Here is a 16,192-nt window from a genome sequence, read left to right as displayed (position 1 = left end):
TTGAAGCGCTGACCTGGCACAGAGACTATACTTCTACAATAATGCTGCAGCCCACCTTCTCTCTCTCTTGCCCTCGGACTGATGAAGATCGGGATGGGAGTAATGGGACAGCTGGACTGTTCCCCCTACATACTGTGTCACTGTTGTCACTGTGTATGCACATGATACCGACTTAAAGGGAAGGTTCAAGCAAAAAAAAAGAAGTGAGTTTTACTTACCTGGGGCTTCTACCAGCCTCATGTAGCCATCCTGTGCCCTTGTAGTCACTCACTGCTGCTCCAGTCCCCCGCTGGCAGCTTTCTGACCTCGGAGGTCAGGGCCACATTGCATACATTTTTACGCATTCCAGTTAGTGCAGGAACAAAAATTTACGTGTTGCACCACTAACACGTAAAAATGTATGCGTTAATGTTCCTGCACTAGCGGGAATGTGTAAAAATGTACGCAATTCGGCCCTGACCTCCGAGGTCAGAAAGCTCCCAGCGGGGGACTGGAGCAGCAGTGAGTGACTACGAGGGCACAGGATGGCTGCATGGGGCTGGTAGAAGCCCCAGGTAAGTGAAACTCATTTTTTTTTTTTGCTTGGACCTTCCCTTTAAAGAGAAACTCCGACCAAGAATTTAACTTTATCCCAATCAGTAGCTGATACCCCCTTTTACATAACAAATCTATTCCTTTTCACAAACAGACCATCAGGGGGCGCTGTATGACTGATATTGTGGTGAAACCCCTCCCACAAGAAACTCTGGAGTATGTACTCCTGGCAGTTTCCTGCCTGGGAACCTTGCTGCGTTGTGGGAAATAGCTGTTTACAGCTGTTTCTAACTAAAAATGAAGCACTTTTTTATTACATTATTTTCACTGGAGTTCCTCGTCAAAAGACAGGAGCAGGTGACAACAGGGGACCACAGACCAGCTCCTTCACAAGTATGAGGCAGTTTCACAGACACAGCCTTAATGCCTCTCCAATCTTACAATAGTGCCCCTTTAAATTGAAGCATATGGAAATGTTGTGCAAGACATTTTTAAAGCCTAAATGCCTGACATTTGTGTAAAAAGACCTTCAACTAACTAGTCCCTTCTCCATTTAGTCACATTACTAATGCTGTTGTATATGTAAAGATATGGTATGGTTATATTTATATTTCTTATGGGACGTTCTCATTTATTCCAGCATAGAATATAAAGCACAGCATGTGGAGATAGACAGGCCTTAAGGGATGGACTTTCAATTAAGTAAATAATTAAGTCATTAGAAGCAATGAAACAAAATTAACTAAAGTAAATGAACATATAGCTCAGAGAAAAGCCTTCAAATTAATTCCTTATTAAGGCCTGCAGGCTTAAGAGTTCACAATTTATTAATGCAGAACAGTTGCCTGGGAAGTAATGTGAGTGGAATCACATCTTTACAATGTGTGGTCGGAATTGAGAGACCACCACTAGCAGATTTCTTTAAGGCAGATTTTATACTTATGCAGTGATCCTACGGTAGGGGAGCCTGCCACAGGATCACTGCAGCGCAAGAGTCTGTACTTCATATGACCCTGTGGTAGAGTGCGGCGGCAGGATCCTATGAATAGGCCCGCCCCAGTTCAGTGACATACTCCCTGCTGGACAGGAAGTACACACCGATCATGCGGTAACGCACAGATTATTTGGAGATAATCTGGAGATTTGACTGCTTCTGTCACATTTCATCGCATTAAGTTTGAAAGTCCCCATAGAGACACTCATATAGCCATCGGTCATTACTTCATTGCTTGATCCACCACTCTACGCACGGCACGCTCCAGGAAGAAAGCGTATGGGATCAAGTCGCTGATGGCGCGTTTACTGTGACTCACTAGGTTGGTCACCTCCTCAAACGGCCGCATGAGCCTACAGGCAATTCGCATAGGTGTCCAGTTCTTTGGCCAGAACATCCCCATCTCCCCAGAGTGCGTCCTTCTACTGTAGTTGTAGAGATACTGGGTGACGGCTTTCTCCTGTTGTAGCAGGCGAGAGAACATAAGGAGGGTCAAATTCCAGTGAGTCGGGCTATCGCAAATCAGGCGTCTCACCGGCAAGTTGTTTCTCCGCTGAATATCGGCAAAGCGTGCCATGGCCATGTAAGACCGCCTGAAATGCCCACACAACTTCCTGGCCTGCTTCAGGACGTCCTCTAAGCCTGGGTACTTCGACACAAATCTCTGAATTATGAGATTCAGCACATGTGCCATGCAGGGTACATGTGTTAGCTTTCCTGAATTCAAAGCGGAAATGAGATTGCTGGCATTGTCACACACCACTGATCCACCTGTTAGTTAAGAGCAGTCAGGAGAGCTGCTCCAGTGTGACTCTCCGCTTTGAAGTAAGACATGTCTAAGATGGCGTGACACCATCGTACCTGGCATCCAGCATAGGCCCTGGGGAGCTGGGGCTGTGTAGCTGGATAGGAGATCGCAGCACCAGTAGAGTTGAACTGCCACTAAGCCAAGGAAGAGGACAATGACGAAAGCGAAGAGGATGTAGCAGGAGGAGAGGAGGTGGCAGGAGGCCTGCCTGCAAGCCGTGGAGGTGTCACAAGTTGGTCCGCTGCACAGCCACGTACTCCCTGCTTGTCAGCGGTCACCAGGTTGACCCAATGGGCTGTGTAAGTAATGTACCTGCCCTGACCGTGCTTGGCAGACCACGCATCCGTGATCAGATGGACCCTTGACCCAACGCTGTGTGCCAGAGATGACACCACTTGCCTCTCAACGTCACGGTACAGTTTGGGTATCGCCTTTTTAGAGAAATAATTGTGGCCTGCATCTTCCATTGCGGTGTCCCAATGGCCAAATTTATGGAAGGCCTCAGAGTCCACCAGCTGGTATGGTAACAGCTGGCGAGCTAACAGTTCCGCCAAGCCAGCTGTCAGACGCCGGGCAAGGGGGTTACTGGCAGAAATTGGCTTCTTCCGCTCAAAGATTTCTCTCACGGACACCTGACTGCTGCTGTGGGCAGAGGAGTAGGAACCGCTCAAGGTGAGAAGCGGAGTGGAGGGTGGCTGTGATTGTGAAGGTGCAAGGGAGAAAGAAGCTGAAGATGATGCACCTGAAGGAGGAAGAGGAGAAGGAGGGTGGCTTTTCTTATGTGTGCTGCTTTTCCTCTGGTGCTCTTCCCATTGCTGTTTGTGCCTTTTCTCCATGTGCCTTCGTAAGGCAGTTGTCCCTACGTGGCTGTTGGCCTTTTCATGGCTCAATTTTTGGAGGCAGAGAGAACAGGTGGCATTGCTCTGATCTAAGGCAGACACTAAAAAATTTCCAAACCGCGGAGCCTCCCGGGGGTGATGGCACTATGGTGGCATCAGCAGCTGACGTTGAAAGGCATGTTGGCTGGCTGTACATAGGTGGCGATACATGGGGCCAGACACTGCCACCAGCTGTTTCTGATGACGAGCTCCCCCTGCTTCTTTCAGGCACTCGTCTCCTCCTACTCCTCTCTGACTCCCCCTCTGAACTGTCCCCTTGGTCATCTTGTCTCTTAGGATCCCACGTGACATCCGTATCATCGTCATCATCATAATCATCCTGCCCAGCGTCGTTTGCCTCAGACACCTCATAAACTGCACCAACAGCAGGTACTTCATCATCCTCCTCCTCACACCTTACGTCCATAGTGTCACCTAACTCAGACATATGAGGTGGTACAACTTGTTTAGCGCCTTCATCTTGTTGTAACAATAATGCCTGTGAATCAGTTAATTCCCCACCAAATAACTCCTGGGAACTGTCATATGGTATGGATGTGGTGCAAGTAGTAGCGCTGGTGGCTGTGGAAGATGAAGTGTTGTGTGTTAAATAGTCAACCACGTCCTGACAATCTTGGAAGTTGATGCCTTCTTCTGAGCACTGTACCTTGGGCCAGGGCTGCATGAAATCACGTCAACACGACCTCGAACAGACCTGCTGGGTGGCCTTCCTCTAGGTCTGCCTCTGCCTGTTTTGTCCATATCGGGGAGGGGGGGGGGGGGGGATGAAGTGAAAGGTATGCACTGACTTGACTAATACAATGTGCAGTCACACAGGTGCAGTTAAGAGGTATTCACAGAGTGGTATATCACACTGCGTGCACTCACGTAGGTAGGTGGGTGCACTGAACAACAGGTAGGTATATGCAGTGATGGGTATTACAAATGTACACCTGTCACACACACGTACCGTGAACAAGTGCAATGACTGGTGGTATTAACAATGCGTGCGCTCACTTAGGTAGGAGGGTGCACTGAACAACAGGTAGGTATATGCAGTGATGGGTATTACAAATGTGCACCTGTCACACACGTACCGTGAACAGGTACAGTGACAGGTGGTATTAAAGGGAAGGTTCAGGGAGGGTGGGTAAAAAATAAAAATCAAATTCCACTTACCTGGGGCTTCCTCCAGCCCGTGGCAGGCAGGAGGTGCCCTCGCCGCCGCTCCGCAGGCTCCCGGTGGTCTCCGGTGGCCGACCCGACCTGGCCAGGCCGGCTGCCAGGTCGGGCTCTTCTGCGCTCCAAGGCCCGGAACTTCTGCGTCCCACGCCGGCGCTCTGACGTCATCGGACGTCCTCCGGGCTCTACTGCGCATGCGCAGTAGTTCTGCGCATGCGCAGTAGAGCCCGGAGGACGTCCGATGACGTCAGAGCGCCGGCTCCCGACCTGGCCAGGCCGGCTGCCAGGTCGGGCTCTTCTGCGCTCCAAGGCCCGGAACTTCTGCGTCCCACGCCGGCGCTCTGACGTCATCGGACGTCCTCCGGGCTCTACTGCGCATGCGCAGTAGTTCTGCGCATGCGCAGTAGAGCCCGGAGGACGTCCGATGACGTCAGAGCGCCGGCGTGGGACGCAGAAGTTCCGGGCCTTGGAGCGCAGAAGAGCCCGACCTGGCAGCCGGCCTGGCCAGGTCGGGTCGGCCACCGGAGACCACCGGGAGCCTGCGGAGCGGCGGCGAGGGCACCTCCTGCCTGCCACGGGCTGGAGGAAGCCCCAGGTAAGTGGAATTTGATTTTTATTTTTTACCCTCCCTCCCTGAACCTTTCCTTTAACAATGCGTGCGTTCACGTAGGTAGGTGGGCGCACTGAACAACAGGCAGGTATATGCATTGATGGGTATTACAAATGTGCACCTGTCACACACACATAACGTAAACAGGTACAGTGACTGGTGGTATTAACAAAGCGTGCGCTCACGTAGGTAGGTGGGTGCACTGAACAACACGTAGGTATATGCAGTGATGGGTATTACAAATGTGCACCTGTCACACACACGTTCCGTGAACAAGTGCAATGACTGGTGGTATTAACAATGCGTGAGCTCACGTAGGTAGGTAGGTGCACTGAACAGTGAACAGGTGCAGTGATTGGGATTACAAATGTGCCGCTGCCTGTCACACACACAGGTAGTCACTGAAGGTGCTGGGCCTGGCAGTGGCACAGTAGGAATTAAGGGGCCAAAGGCCAGCTGCGGCTGACTGACAGGGCTGTATATAATGCAAGTGGGCCACACACAAAAAAAAAAGATCACAAGAAAAAGATTAGCTCTCAAAAGAGCTGTTGAGGGTTGCTTTTTTAGCAATAAGAATCAGCAAGGAGCAAGCTAACAAGCCTACAAGAGCCTAACTAAGCTTTCCCTATAGCTCTCTCTGCATCTGCAGTAGCAGCTCTCCCTTCTCTAATTACTGCAGGCACACGAGTGAGTCCAATGCCCGACGCTTCCTGCCTTTTATAAGGGCGGGGGGCCTCCAGGAGGGAGTGTAGCCTGATTGGCTACAATGTGCCTGCTGACTGTGATGTACAGGGTCAAAGTTGACCCTAATGATGTAGTATAGGAGGCTGGTTGAACCGCCATAAAGGTCGCGTTCGATCATGAACGCGAAGAACCGAAAGTTCGCCGGGAACCGTTCGCGGTCGAACTGTTCGGGTCATATCGATTTATTCGTAGGAACAACCAGGTAAAGAATACCTCAAAAACCGCACCAGACTGATACAGGCACAAATCATGTAATCTTTATTGAACAATCAATTAAAAACAATTAAAATAAAAAAATATTCAGAAGGTAGGGCATACAAATAATCAATGTCAGCCAATAGAGTAATAAATTACAGGGGGTCCTCAGAATGGATAATTAAAGTGCTACTAGTGACATAAAGTGCAATATGTATTGACAGAAGTAACTGTACAATAAACAAAAGTGAATATAAATAGGTAGGAAAATATGCAAAATGATGAATAAACAAATTTCACAGCAAAGAATGTGGACAAGTTCACAGCAGGAATATAAAGGTGCTAGTGCAGATGCCAAGAAACCAGACTCCAAAAGGAGATTAAAGTACCAAAGTGCAGTGCAAGAGATTAGAGATGAGGTAGTATTGTAGTCAAAGTACCACAGCCAAAGTGCAATGAAGTGTAAAGAGTCCCATAGGAGGAACCTCCCCCGTATCGCCTTACCTCCGCTATTGCGATTCCGCGAGTGGACGGCTTCCTTAGAGCTAATGTACTAGCTCCACCACTGACGTCATCAGCGCTGCACTGCAATTTTAAGAATCGCCTGCGCTTGAAAAAAGGCCAAACATGCCCCTAGTGTGAACGAGCCCTCACTGACAATTCTATTAAGTCTTTCCTTTTTGGAGCTATTTCCTTACTACTCTCTTTCCCATCGGTCACAAAAGTAGAGGCAACAGCTCTGCAATTAGCTAACTGACAGTATATAACTGAAAGAGGATATACCAAGGGGATATAACTGAAAGGGGATATACGCTCAGCGGATCGTTCAGAAACAGCCTTATCAGTCCACCGACAGAGCGTACACACGTGCATACTGTCGGCTGAAGACCGCACATCGGAAGGGTCCGGCGGACCCGTCATTGCATTTGGTAGTGCCTGATAGATTTACCTGCCAGATAGATAATTTCCAACATGATGGAAATTATCTATCTAACCATCTATCTGCCTAGCAATTAGGCATCGTTCTACTCAGCAGGAGATAACCAGAAGACAATGCACCAGAGATAATGACCAGTCTCTACAGAAAATTATCTAACAGAAAATCTAACCGAAAAATGTAAAGGGGCCCATACACTCAGCCGATTTTTGGCCGGTTGATCGATTGATATCGATCGCAAATAGATTGACCAATCAATCGATTTGCAGCCAATTTTGATCGATTTCAATCGATCTGACATGTTGGAAAAATTTGGCTTATCTCTGGAGATGGCTTATCAATTTGCATTGGACCTAATGGAAATCTCATGGCAACAAAATGCCATCAGATTAATTTTCAATAGATTTCATACTGAAATCTATTGGAAATCTGTTCCTAGTAAAAAAATGTTTTTAAACATATCAGATAGATCAGAAAATCTACTGATGATCTATCTGCTGCTAATCTAACAAGTGTATGGCCACCTTAACAGAAAATTGTATGGTGTGTACCAGGCATAAGGTAGGCCAGAAAACACAAATACATCCACAAAACTACCAAGATTATAAAAGATGCTTATTTGTAGACTTGTACTGCTTACCTACCTAGTAAGGCCTGGTGCACACCAGAGGAGTTTTTATGAGCGTTTTGAGTTTTTAAATCTGCTGCTAATGTTATCCTATGTGTCTGTGCACACTGGAGCAATGAGGTTTTGTAAAAAAAACACCATAACATTACATTGGGAAGAGCTTTTAGAGGTTTCAAAAGCTCTTCCCAGTGTAATGCTATGGGGTTTTTTACAAAACCTCATTGCTCCAGTGTGCACAGACACATAGGATAACATAAACAGCAGATTTAAAAACTCAAAACGCTCAGAAAAACTCCTCTGGTGTGCCCCAGGCCTTAGACACTAATTCAGAACATGTGTGAATATCATATGTTCTGTGTCCTCTCTGACTGTACTGGGTGTGCGCTTGGTCTAGGTGTTTCACTCAGTCAGGCCCAGTGCACACCGAGCGGTTTTTGGAGCGATCCGCCGGCCGCATCCGCCTGGAAAAATGCTTGGCTAATGTATTGCAATGGGATGGTGCACACCAGCGGTTTGAGGTTTTTGCCAAGCCGCAAACGCGCCTCCTGCTGCGCGTTTGCGGTTTGCTAAAAAACCTCAAACCGCCGGTGTGCACCACACATTGAAATACAATAGCCAAGCGTTTTCACTGTTTGATGTGGCTGGTGGATCGCATACAAAATCCGCTTGGTGTGCTCCCGGCCAAATATCTGCTCTCTGCTCCCAAAACCGCTAGCGTTTTGATGATCTGCTAGCGGTTTTAGTGTGCACTGGGCCTCACTCTGATCAGATAGCGAGGTAACAGGAATTTTATAAAATAGAATGAATATATAGCCATTCTTGTATTCTTCACATCTTAGAAACCCTTTCACTTTAAAGATGTGTGAAAAATGTTTTTTTTTTCTTTTTTTCTAGCACTACAAATGTTTTTCATTTTCAGGAACGGCGCTGCAGAGAGGTAAACACTGTACAGCTAGCGAAAGTTCCATGAAAAGCCATATTCAGTATTCCAGTTCATTAATGTCAAGGTACTTTCATTAAGGCCTTGACAAACCTCACTTGGACATACTGTAGCTTCTCTGTCCTTATAAACCACCAGCAGTCAGTTAATTCTTACTGCACATGTTATTCTTTGACTTTTAGTTTTATCCAAGTGCAAAACTAGCTACCCTGCAGGCCAGACCTGTCACTCACTGAAAGCATTTCACGCATTATGAATTCGAAAATTTTTGGTAAAAGAAAAAGTGATAATACATGGTCCGCCAGGAGAAGGGCACAATACAAATGTTCTGTGTCTTGTCTTGGTGGAAAACATGCCCTTCTACCAACATTTGTGAAACATGTTACTGGCATTGAATTCAAACTGAGCATTCAAGTTCTTAAAACATAATTTTAATGTTGTCTTTGCAGTATTACCATTTAACTAATGGATTTACTTGATTTTCAACAATTTCTGGGCTTTTTCTATATTTTAAAGGTAGCCAAAGGCTACATATTTTTTTAAAATGTAAAACGACACCCAAAATGAGAGCCATACAGAGGCTGCTGTATTTATTTCCTTTTAAACAATGCACATTGCCTGGCAGTCCTGGTGATCCCCTGCCTCTAATAGCTATAGACCATGAACAAACATGCAGATCAGAGGTTTCTGACTGAAGTCTGACTGGTGTTAATGTCATAGCTGTATGTTAATCCAAGTTTCATAGATATGCACTTAATAGATATAAGGTGACACAAATGTTTAATAAGGCCAATGTAACACAGATGATTCAGATGAGTAGAGTTACCCTTTAACGTTAGACTCGGAATTTTCCATTGCTGACATGCTTTAGCCAAGATCTAGTACTGTGTGAGTTTTTTTCTTCTTAGGAATGTCTAAAAAGATAAGGAGTGCCTGGTACTGCTACCCCCATCTCAGATGAGTCGAGTCCCACAAGCCAGGACCTTGATGTATCTATGTGAACAGGATGTTGAAGAGATTGTTTACTGGAATCGAGAGCAGATGCAAGGCTGTGAGAATCCTCCACCCTCTTAGGGTGTAAGGAGAGAGAGTCTCAGAAATGAACATTATTATTGGACGAGTAAAGCACATCATGACTACGTAATTTGTGGTATAAGAATCAATGCACAGCGGAAGTGAAGCCAGAAACCTTAACTGCCTGAATCCTTTCACTAGGCTTACTTGGTTTCCCGCATGTATACATGTGATATTTTTGAATAAAGCCATATCTTGTTTTTCTTTTCATCTCCTGACGTATTTTTGAAATCTTGGTGTATTGATAAGTAAGTGATTTCCACATTTGGTCCTTCGAAAAAACCGGAATCGATTCTGTCTGGCCTGGGGTGCATCTCTGAAAACTGGGGGTGATGATCCCAGTCATCCCAACAAAATAAGTCCTCCAGGGTGAAAAATTCCCTGTAAACAGGGGAAAATTTTCAGAGTGCTATACCCAGACGGGACGGAACTCGAATCCAAGAACCAGGATTTCAGGAGATGCTTTGAAGAGCAGAGGGCTTTACCTTTTTTGTGGTGTGTTTGTGTGTGAATGTGTGGCCGGCCACGGACTGAGAGGATTACATTGATTGTCAACACTGAGAGCTATCAAGGTGCATCAAAAAAGTAAGTAGATATTTGATTTTATTCAAGTACTGCATGACAGTTCAATTAGCTGGGGATACCTGTGATCTGTAAAAAAAAAGCTGACAATTTTACCAATTGTCAGTCGTGGTGTCTGCGAAGTGGAATAGACCCTCAGTGACCGGATGAGGACATACAGCGGATACCACGCAATAGCCACAGGGCAAAAGTAATCCAGGGCTCAAGTGCAAGCCGAATTTAATTCAGGGCTACAACAGCCGGGTTGGATTCAGGGCTTAAGTGCAAGCCGGATAATAGCCGTGGTTATCATCACTGATTTGCTAGGCTGGGTAGTAATTCTCGTAAAGCGCGCCCGAGTTACAGCGGCATTCAGTGAAGCACCGGCGTACCTACCAGGGATGCGACCCCCTCAGCCGCAGGGGGGCCCGGGGCTGCTCTGGGGCCCGATCACTGTGCGTGGGGGGGACCGCTGCTCTGGACCCCCCAGCAAGGTGCTCAACTGGCCACAGCGTCTAATAGACGCTGCGCCAGTTCATTCCTCACTGCCCCGCTCCAGCAGCCTGCATAGTCTCCGGCAGGCAGAGCAGGGCTACGGCAAGATGGCCGCCGAAAAAGCCCTACACTGGAGACTATTTGTGTCTCTAGTACAGGGCTTCGGCAGCCATCTTGCCGTAGCCCTGCACTCTGCCTGTCAGCGCGGGAGATGTGCTGCAGGAGGACTCGGGGAGCTGCGAGCCAGATGCCGGGAGAGGAGAAGACTTCTGTCAGGTAAGTGAATTGTTTTTTTTTCACAGGTGCATTTTTTTTCTAGTGTCTGCTGCCTACATTAGGATTTTCAGGTGTCTGCTGCACACATTATGATTTTCAGGTGTCTGCTGCCCACATTACGATTTTCTGGTCACTGCTGCCCACATTGCGATTTTCTGGTGTCTGCTGCCCACATTGCGATTTTCTGGTGACTGCTGCCCACATTGCGATTTTCTGGTGTCTGCTGCCCACATTGTGATTTTCAGGTGTCTGCTGCCCACATTGCGATTTTCAGGTGTCTGCTGCCCACATTGCGATTTTCTAGTGACTGCTGCCCACATTGCGATTTTCTGGTGACTGCTGCCCACATTAGGATTTTCTGGCCCACATTACGATTTTCTGGTGAACACTGCCCACGTTACGATTGTCTGGTGAATGCTGTCCACGTTACGATTTTCTGGTGAACGCTGCCCACATTACGATTTTCTGGCCCACATTACGATTTTCTGGTGAACACTGCCCACGTTACGATTGTCTGGTGAATGCTGTCCATGTTACAATTTTCTGGTGAACGCTGCCCACATTACGATTTTCTGGTGAACACTGCCCACGTTACGATTGTCTGGTGAATGCTGTCCACGTTACGATTTTCTGGTGAACGCTGCCCACATTACGATTTTCTGGCCCACATTACGATTTTCTGGTGAACACTGCCCACGTTACGATTGTCTGGTGAATGCTGTCCATGTTACAATTTTCTGGTGAACGCTGCCCACATTACGATTTTCTGGTGAACTCTGCCCACATTACGATTTTCTGTCCCACATTACGATATTCTGGTGAACGCTGCCCACATTACGATTGTCTGGTGAATGCTGTCCACGTTACAATTTTCTGGTGACTGCTGCTCACGTTACGATTTTCTGGTGACTGCTGCCCACGTTACGATTTTCTGGTGAACTCTGCCTACATTACGATTTTCTGGTGAACTCTGCCTACATTATGATTTTCTAAAGGCCCACATTACGATTTTCTGGTGAACTCTGCCCACATTACGATTTTCTGGCCCACATTACGATTGTCTGGTAAAATGCTGCCCACTTTACAATTAATTTATAGTGAAACGCTGCCCCATTACGATTAATTGGCACCTATGGGGGGGGCCCCATCCAAATATTCGCAGGGGGGCCCAGTGATTTCTAGTTACGCCCCTGCAGTGAAGCGGACTATTCAGCAAGTCGGCCCCAGCACAGTATCGGTACACTGGGGGGCAGCGGCGGCTGAGCAGTTATATCATAGGAAACAGATCACAGGTGCCCCGGAATAGAATTGTCAGGCAGGATGGGGCAAAATGCAACTAAAGCTCAACTTCTCCGTGCAACGCATGATGAACTTCTCATGCACCGGTAAGACCCTCGCTTGACAGAGAAATGCGAGGTCTGGCATGAGATGTTCAAATTCCCGGGCCATTTGCACCCAAAACAATGCAGGGCATTGATAAAGGCTATAGAGGAGAGAAGTAAAGGGAAATCGACTTTGCAGAATTAATATGGTTTGCAATTGGCGAGAGAATGGCGAGATGAAGCTGACAAGCGTAAGAGGGAACTGTGCTCCTTTTATTTTGGTAAGAAAGCGAGTGATTTGGAAGGGGAATATGGTCACAGCGTGACTGTACAGGATGTTGAAAGTGAAAGTGATAGTGACAGTGGAGATGTGCATGGAGCTGGAGCTGAGGCTGGAGCAGCACAAAGGCTGAGGCAGAGATCCCAATCCCCTCAGCGGGCTCCAGATCACAAGCCAGGACTTCCAGCCAGCACCTCAAGTACAGGAAACATCAGTGAGCCCACTAAGTCCAAACCTGTTAATAGACAAACTGAGGTGACAACGTCTGATAGACAGTTGCGGGAACGAAGAACCTCAGGAACCCGAGGCAGAGCATCCTCAGCCTCGGGCATCAAACAGGAGGTTGATCAGTTAGCTGTGACAACGGGAGATCTGAGAGTAAGTGCAAATAGTGAAGAACAGCCATCTCAGACCCCGCCGAATTATACTAACATTTACCCACCGCTTCCACACCCTCAACTTCCTTCCTATAATCCAGGCGCCATCTTTATGCACCCGATGGCAGCCATGTCACAGCTCCCGGGTTCCGCCCTATTACCTTACCCATTTTCCACCACATTGCGACAGCCAGCAGTGACCATTTCAGTGCCTACTGAAAAGTGCAACCCTGAACCCGCAATGCAAATGCCTATGATAGAGCTCCCAAATGGAGCAGGGCAAACCATACATGTTTACAGACCCTGGACAGAGGACGACATGTTGAATGCAATTAAGACTATACCTAGCCCGAGAGAGGATGTGGTTGAATGTGTTAAACAACTGACTGAGTTGAGGCGGAGTTTTAAGCTGACTGCCACTGAATGTGAAAGAGTTGTGAGAAGAGTCTGTGGTACTGGATGGGTTAATATCGAGGGTAATTGGAGTGCATGGGGGCCTGGACAACTTGCGACTGACCCGCCAGCAGAGTTGGGTTGGGAAAGCACAACCTTAACCACCAGGTGGGATGAATTGATCCAACGAATGATAACATTTTATAAGATCACCCCAGATTTTACCAAGCTTTCTATGATTTCCCAGAAAGCAAACGAAAGTGTGGATGATCTGGTTGCACGGGTCATGGATGCTTTTGAAAAATACAGTGGGTTGCAGAAACCTGCAGAGCTTGATGGCACTACACCATGGGAACAACAGCTCAAAGCACAGATTGATAGGGCTTTAAAGGAAGAATTACAGTGGACAATCCATAAACATTTGATTACATGGCGTACGTGCAGTGTGACAGAGTTTTTGGAGTATGCCAGGCATGCAGAGAAAATTCTGATAGAAAAAAAGAAGCGGGGACAGAAGAGACATCCTGCTGCGGCAGCCTCCTATTCCTTGTCCACCTATAACCAGGGCATGGGAGAGGAGGGTGCATACAGCGGAGATGTCTCGCGTCCCCGTCCCCGCCCACGTAGATTTGTGCGTGACTATGCAGGAAAACGAGAAAGAGGGGAATGTTTCATTTGTGGAAAGCGGGATCACATTGCACGAGACTGCCCAGAGAATACGGCCAATCAAACCAAGCAACAAACCCAGTCTGCATGACTAGGCAGGGAAGAGTTGAGCCGTGACACTATTGTGATCGAGATTGATTATGCTGACACAAAAAAGCCTGAAATCCTCTTGTCTGTATCGAGTGTTAGAATCAAGTTTTTGGTTGACACTGGTGCATGTAGGTCTGTCCTTGGGACTGGTTTAAATATCCCGTGGGAAAGGTTGGGTACAGTTGTAACACGAAATGCCGGTGGTGGGTTTGAAGTGTCCCCAACCACTAAACCGTTGCAGGTTTTAGATGAAAAGTCAGGCAGAGCTGTGTTTTGCAGTTTCATAATTTCTGCAAGGTGCCCAATTAATCTGTGTGGCAGAGACTTGATTGGTGATTTGAAGTTGACTATTGCTCCCGGTCCAGAGTCACTGCAGATCCATCGTGCTCCTATGGCAGAAGCACCTGACATGCATTGGTACGGTATTATTCTGCCAAATTCACTCCTGAAGTGGATGCAGCAGGATGCAGGTCCTGCAGATACATTTCAGGAGGTAGTATGTGTGGCACACGTCACCACACATTACATAACGAATGGACACAGGGATTTGGACTATGAGCAAAAGTTCCCGATGAGGAGAAAAGTCTGTGTAGAGATTACCGGACTATGGGAAAATGCAGAAGGTTATGTTCTGTATGAGGTTTCAATCCCAGGCTGGGACAATGTTGAGACAGACGGCATCCTGCAGGATGAGCTGTTTGCTGTCCCGAACTCCGCCCCTCATGCTTCACTGTACAAACCGAAGTGGGGACGTTGGGACACGGCCGGGATTCTATTGAACAAGTGGAAAAAAGAAGGTGGTGAGGGCATTTACTGCCCACGCCACCTTCAGACCACGGGAATGCTGATACACCTGACTAAACGACCTGAAGAATCTGACAATGTTGACTTTGCAGATGCGTCCTGACATGAGTTGTCCAGTGTCCCAGATAAGCTGTGGGCACAATCTGACACTGACGTGGGTCTGATAAAAAATTCAGAGGAGGTCATTGTAGTTGCAAAAGGCGCGTACTGGCCTTATAAAAAACAGTATCCACTTAAACCTGACATGGTTGCCGGCATTGAGCCCATCATACTTGGTTTCCTAGAGAAGGGTGTGCTCATACCTTGTGACTCCTCCCCCTGTAACACGCCCATTTTTCCCCTGGCCAAACCTAACTCTACAGAATACCGCCTAGTTCATGATCTTAAAGCGGTAAATGAAGCAATTGTGCCGCGAAATCCAGTGGTTCCCGATCCCAACACAATTCTAAATGAGATCACCCCAAGCTGTCAAGTTTTCAGCATAGTCGATTTAAAAAATGCCTTTTTTTCTATAAAACTTCATCCTGACAGCAGGTTTTGGTTCGCTTTTACGTTTAAAGGTAAAAGATACACGTACTCAAGACTCCCGCAAGGATACTGTGAAAGTCCGGCGATCTTTTCACAAGAGATAAATAGGTCTCTAGAATCTTTCCCTGTCCCTGATGATTGCAGACTCCTCATATATGTCGATGATTTGTGTATAGGTGCTCCAGATGAGAAGAGGTGTCTGCAACTCACAGTGCAACTGCTCTGTTTCTTAGCAGAACAGGGCCACAAGGCCTCACGTAAAAAACTACAGTTCTGTCAGCCCACTGTTAAATATTTAGGACAACTCATTTCAGGTGCAGGACGTACTATTGAGGATACGCGGGTACGAGCTATCCAAAATATACCAAAACCTGTGACAAAGAAAGACATGATGACGTTCCTTGGGACCCTTAACTACTGCAGGGCCTGGATTATCCATTGCTCAGCACTGGTTAAGCCTTTGTTCAATGCCATCCACACTGACCCAATGGCAATGACTGACAAAGTCACCTGGACAGATGACTTGACTATGGCATTTGAGAGGTGTAAGTCTGCACTGCAAGATCCCCTGGTTTTGGCCTTCCCTGATTACACGAAGGTTTTTAAACTGTATGTTGATTGCAAAGATACATGCATGACAGCTGTGATGACACAAACTTGGGGAGACAAACAGAGGCCGCTAGGTTTTTACTCTAAACCTTTGGATCAGGTTGCATGTGCTTTGCCATCTTGTGTACAATCTGTTATTGCTGCTGCGATGGCTGTCGACATAACGGCCACCCTGGTCCTCTATCATCCACTAGAGGTTCTTGTTCCCCACGCAGTGCATGCTCTGTTGTTGCAGGATAAAATGACGTTACTAACTCCTGCCCGTCA

Source organism: Hyperolius riggenbachi, chromosome 5 (assembly GCF_040937935.1).
Source record: "Hyperolius riggenbachi isolate aHypRig1 chromosome 5, aHypRig1.pri, whole genome shotgun sequence".
Lineage (NCBI taxonomy): Eukaryota > Metazoa > Chordata > Amphibia > Anura > Hyperoliidae > Hyperolius > Hyperolius riggenbachi.
The sequence above is the reverse complement of the archived record's forward strand: the minus strand, read 5'-3'. Positions refer to the sequence as shown.